The 6,598-nt window shown below is 27.9% G+C and overlaps 1 non-coding gene across 1 annotated transcript; it reads left to right on the top strand.

Annotated features, from left to right (window-relative positions):
* The first annotated feature begins 547 nt into the window (after positions 1-547).
* LOC124889142 lies at positions 548-654 on the top strand. The gene has a single exon (XR_007047755.1). It is a non-coding gene; the product is annotated as a small nucleolar RNA R71 (small nucleolar RNA).
* The last annotated feature ends 5,944 nt before the right edge of the window (positions 655-6,598 follow it).

Here is a 6,598-nt window from a genome sequence, read left to right as displayed (position 1 = left end):
AACATCTACATCACACTATTTAACCAAACTTTTGACCATGGGCCACTTCATTTGTTTCAAAAATTCACACATGCCTACTTTTGCTTACCTTGATTTACCCATCTCTTTGAAAGCATTTTCTTATCGACTATTTCTTTTTCAATCCATGCTATTTCTTCTTTTGATGATTTGTTTCTTTTTCACCTTTTCAATTTCTCCCTTTGCTTAACTTTTTAGGTGTCCACTTACAATATCATGGCCCAAGGTTACTTCTTCCAAAACTTACCACCCCCAACTTAGGTTTTTGGCCTCAAGTTTCACTTTTTAAGTTCAAGGAAGGAAGGTTTCAATAGAAGGATAAACTTTAAATGGTTCAAGGCTTGTAATGTGATTGCCAAAAAAAGGCTTGAAGGCCTCACTGAACTGCATTTTCTGAAATTTCATTGAGTAATTGTGTGGCTTCTGTAGTTGTTTTACACATTATAGATCCTCCTGATGCTGCATCAATTATATTTCTCACGGAGGGTTTAAGACCATGATAAAAATATATAAAATTTCAGGGTCTGAAATTCCATGGTGTGGACATTTTCTTAACATTGCTCTCAATCTTTCCCATGCTTGATATACAGATTCATTATCTGTTTGTATAAAATTATTAATTTCTTGCTTCATTTTAATTGTTTTTGCTAATGAAAAATACTTGTTAAGAAATCTTTGGGTCATTTGGTCCCATGTTGTAATGGAACCTTTCGATAAGCTTCATAACCATGTCTTGGCTTTTCCTTTTAGTGAAAAAGGAAAAAGTCGTAACCTGATAGCATATGTTGTGACTCCATTATATTTACAAGTCTCAACAAGTTCAAGAAAGTCTATTAGATGGGTATGAGGATCTTTACTTACATCACCAGTAAATTGACATAAATTTTGGATAGTTTGAATCAAAGCTGTGCAAATTTCAAAGTTGTTAGCAGCTATTGGTGGTCTTTGCACACTTGATTCCCCCTTAAAGTGATATGGTCTTGCATAGTCTCTAAGTATTCTATAACGTCATGGTTCTATCTCATCAAATTGTACTTCCACTTGATGTGGAGGATGTGGGTTGTTATTATTATTAAGCTCGTCGTTCTCCATTTTTTTTGGGAAAGAATTTGAGACTGAGAACCTTGTTCTTTTCGCAATAATCATAGAAAATTTTCAATTTCAGGATTATAAGCAACTAGTTCTTTTGAAGAAGAATGGGTCATACACTTCCTGAAATCTCACTTTAAAATAATTAGGAAAAATAAAATAAAACTAAAAAATAAATACAAATACTAAATTATCTCAAATTAGTAATAAGACAAGTAATCTATAGTACATCTCGTCAATCCCCAACAACGGCGCCAAAAATTTGACAAGTCACTAGTGTATATCTAATTTTTAACTTGTACTCTGGTGAATAATAGTATAAAAAGATGTCGAACCTTCAAAGATTGACTTATCTATTCTATAAATATTTCTTGTTTCAATTACTATTTGATAAAATCAAATTGAGTAAGATGGTGAATTAATTTGATTAATAAAAGTTGAACAGAGAAATATAGAAAATGTTTTGTTTTTCCCTCTTTTTTTTAAAAAAATTAAAGAAGTGTTGGAGTCTTGACCTCACTTGATATTTCTATATAAAGTAAATTATTTGTTTTTTTTCAATTTCTCTTCCTCGCAAAAGTATAAATACCTCTCACGATTATATTTATATATTATTACTGAAGTAGAACAATTGAGTGCACTCCTCTCGGTTATACACTTTAATTGCCAAATAGTAGTATTAATGAATCAGGAATACGTACTTGAACTAAAACATGATCTTTTAAGTAAGTCCCTTTCGGTTACCCTACTTTTTATAATAATTATTACACCATTTACCTCTCTTGATTATAAATAAGTATAAAATTAATTATAACATAAAATAATTAGATGTCTCTAAAATATTAATAATCTATCAATACTCCAATTAACAGTATTACTTCTTCCACCTCTCTCGATTATAGAATTAATAATTCATTAATATGAAGTACAAAATGGATAGATGTTAACAAATTAAATGACAGGTAACAGTAAAGCAGATAAAAAATAAGTAGAACGCTTCAGCTCAAGCATGTGAAATTTAGAAATAAAACTTACTATTACATAGGAATATCAAGATCCATCATTTCCCCAACACATACGAAAAATGACTCCATATTAAAATTGATGCTACTAATGAAAATATTCTTCTCCATTAACTAATAAAATAAAAGAAGTATTCACGAAGAATAGTTTCACTATTTAAGTAAAAGTAGGAGCTTAGAATTATTTTCAACATACAGAGCTAAAGAAATAGTAGATAAAGAACTTTAAAAGAAATGAATATATTGATTTCTTTTTCTTTTTTTTTACCTGCTTTGAGCTGCTTGATGAAAGATCCCTTTATAGATTTTTTTCATGGCACAAATGTAAATAACCTTTCCTTTTTTGGTAAGTTTTGAAATGCAACTTGAATTGTTGGAAAGAAAATTTTTCATAAGCTTTCCTCTTTTGTCAACTTGTGAAAATTTCATGCACTTTCTTCTTTTCCCCTTTTTCTTCTTTTGTTTCAACTGGTGTGTCCCAACAGGGCAACTTCCTCTTATTAGCTTCTTTGTTCTTTTGTTTTTCTTTTTTTCAAGATCTTGATTCTCATGTTGGCAATTGGTGATTGCAATCGTCTTATTTTCTCTCTTTTAACCAATCGTCTCCTTGGTTGTCATTTTTAAGTATAGTATTCCTACAAAAAAAAATTGAGAATATTAGTAATAAAAATTAATTAATTATTTTAAATTTATTTGGCTATTTTGCTCTTATCAAAATTCCCCCATACTTAAATATTTATTTACCCTCAATAAAGGAGAATTAATACTCTTTCTGTCCCAAATTATCTGTCCCAAATTTTCTAATTTGATTTCTCATTTTACCTGTCTTTTTTCATTAATCAAGAAGAGACAATTTTTTTCCATGTTTTACCCTTTGCATTAATTACTTTTTCTTCAAATTAAAATATAAACATCATTTAATAGTGGTACAATGGTAAACTAGGCATGTTATTAATTATTTTTCTTAATCAAATATTAATTATTTTTCTTAATCAATGTGCCATCTCAATTTGGGATGGAGCGAGTCACTATTAAAAAAAGACAGATTTTCGACCACAAAAAGTTGACCACAAATTGTTGTGGTCGGTTTTTTATTATTTTTTTTTTCTGTTAAAAAAATCAACAACAAGTGGTTGCTTTTATATTTTAAAATTACAAAATAATAATTTTTTAGACTAGTTATTATATCCTTTACAACAAAAAAATTAAAAAAATTAAAAACCGACCACAATTAAAAAAATATAATTAAAAATATTTTTAAAAACTGATCAATAATTAAATAAAAAAATAATTTTAAAAAACCAACCACTTGTGGTCAGTTTTTAATTAAACTAAAAGAAAAAATAATTTTAAAAAATTGACCTCTTGTGGTCGGTTTTTAATTAAAATAAAAATAAAATAATTTTAAAAAACCAACCACTTGTGGTTGGTTTTTAATTATAATAAAAAAATTAATTTAAAAATAACTAATATAATAATAATAAAAAAATAATTAAAAAGTAATTATTATGAATTAAAAAAAGTAAATAATCATATATATAATCTAATATATTATTTTTTGAAATTACACTAATCACACATAGTCAATAACCAATATTTAGATTTTGTGAAAAAATTAACTAAAAGATACATCAAGTAAAATGAACAAATTACGTTAAACATAATCTTTATCTTTTACTTTTGTTTCAATATATAAAATAAATATTATCTTTGTATATACGTTAAATGACGTTAAAGATGCATAATCTTTGTATAATGAATATGTGGATATATATATATATATATCATACCATTGGGATAATGATATTATACTACTATTACAGTCATAATAATATAATATAACCGATAATTCATCAGAATATAATGACCGTGTTCAATTATAAGGTAATATACTTGTGGATGTGATGTATATAGTACGCATTCAAGAGTTCATATATATATATATAAATATCTTTATATATATATATATATGATGTAGTGATTGATTGATGAACGATGTAGTCAAAACCTAGTAGAATCTATCCAAACATATTGAATACCTTGATTTGAAATGACAGAAGTAATAATATATACTGCACGTTGAAGTTATACTAATGTAAGCTAATCAAATTAATCGATCACTCATCAGAGTATGTATATGACATATGTCACACTATATTATTGGATAATATACTCGTGTTCGTATGTGATGTATATAATACATTGTATATTATTATGGGGTAGTAAAATCGTGTATGTGATGCTTATAGTATGTATTTGAAAGCTGATAGACAATTGAATATATGCATGTATATATACGTATATCTCGTGTAGTGACATAAAAAATAATCAAAAGCTAGATAACTACTGAATCTATATATCAAAATATTTTGAATGATATACATTGATAAATATTATACTATTGAGGAAATAGATATACTATTTTGTGTCAATATAGATACACGTATGTTGTTGAAGTTATAATAATGTAAGACAAGTATTACGAGGTCTATATTTGGGGGAGGGGGGGAGGAAGTAAGTAAGGGGGGGGGGGGGGATACAGAAATTTGAATCCTAAAACTGGCATATACTTACCATTTGCTTTGAATTTTGAATTTTGAACGACCGCCAAAATTTGGCGGTGAATTTGAGCTTTTTTGCTTAAAAATTTTGTATCCGAGTATATGTGAAATACATTGTATATTATTATGGGGTAGTAAAATTGTGAATGTGATGTTTATAGTACATATTTGATAGCTGATAAAAAATTGAATATATGTATATATACGTATATCTCATGTAGTACTGACATATGCAGTAATCGAAAGCTAGATAATTGAATCCATATATCAAAATATTTTTAATGATACGTTGATATATATCATACTATTGAGGAAATAGATATACTATTTTGTATCAATGTAGACACGCGTATGTTGTTGAAGTTGTAATAACGTATGACAAGTATTATGAGGTATATATATATGTATATATATCGTATTCAAAAGGTAATTAACCAAAAATTTATTGTAATTTGTAAAATTTATTGGTATTATTATACGATTGAGGAAATATACTACTCCTGTTAATGTGTTGATAAAATAACCATCTATCTGATTTGTACAAATACACATTGCGTTAATATGATGATAAAATAACAAATTATATGATTTAACTTTTTTTATTAAAATTGACCACATGTGATCGCTTTTCGATAATAACTATTTTAAAACTAAACCGAACACTTATAGTTTATTTTGTGAATAATTTTATAAAATTTTAATTAATTTATAGAAAACCGACCACGTGGTGGTCGATTTTCTAAAAAAATTTCCAGAAAACCGACCAAATTTTAAAAAATTATATTAATAAAATAAAACCTACCTGACCCACCCCCACAAGACCCGACCGGACCGGACCAGTTTTTAACACAAAAACACAAAAAATCCCCAAATCAAACACACACACACACACACACACTCGACCTACACACACACAAAAAATCCCCAAACCCAACCCATACACAAAATTGACTTTTGTGAGTCTGTTGTCGCCATTTGCCACCGACCACAATGACTCCGGTTAGTGCAAAAAAATCAACTCTTTTGAACTTCAAGGCAAAATTCTTTGTTTTTTTGGTTAGAAACTAGCAAAAGGGTTAAGATTATTATGCACCTTTGTTTTTCAACTTCAATTTAGTACTAAAGCCTTTGTTCTAGTTATTATGCTTCATTACATAATTTTAGTTAGTTCAAACTAAAAAAAGTAATGGAAATAGCCTTTTAGTTAGTTCAAGATTCAATTTGTTTTTTAATTTTGATATTTTGTGCATTTGTGTGTGTTTTTGGTCAATTGGGGTTTATCAATATTCCATTTTGACACTATGAATGTATTTTGTCAAGTATAGCTTATCAAGATCCCCCTTTTTGTCTGTTTTTGCAAGTAAATTAGGGTTTACTTTTGTTGATACTCCATTATAGTTTTAGTATTTTGGTGGTTTGTTTATGGTGATTTTAAGCTAAGAATATGATAAAATAAGGATGCCAAGATTTTTGTTATTTTGCCTAAGGATCAAGATTTTTTTATTCTACTTGCCTAATGGGTTGCTTGGAATTTGATGTTACCGTTTGACAGAATCTCAATTCAGGAAAAGGATTGCTTTGCTATTTATTTGGTGACCGCTTATCTCTTCTTCTTCTTTAATTTAGGTGAAGCAAAGGTAAGTTGATTTCTCTTTATTTTCTTATAATGAAGTCTTTAAATGTAGTTTAGTTTGGGATTATTCGCTGTAGAAGACTTTGAAAGACAGGAATTTTGTAATGATTATATGGTGTGAGAGGGATATGCGACACCTCTACTTATTTGCTTTGTTACACTTGTTAAATTGTTTGACTTATTATACTATAAATGAATATGTTACTTGAAAGTGAATGTGTAGGTACTTTAAAGGTGAATTTTTGTTTTTAATGTGGTTTAGTTTGGTGACTTGG

The sequence above is a fragment of the Capsicum annuum genome, chromosome 11 (genome assembly GCF_002878395.1).
Source record: "Capsicum annuum cultivar UCD-10X-F1 chromosome 11, UCD10Xv1.1, whole genome shotgun sequence".
Lineage (NCBI taxonomy): Eukaryota > Viridiplantae > Streptophyta > Magnoliopsida > Solanales > Solanaceae > Capsicum > Capsicum annuum.
The sequence above is the reverse complement of the archived record's forward strand: the minus strand, read 5'-3'. Positions and strand labels throughout refer to the sequence as shown.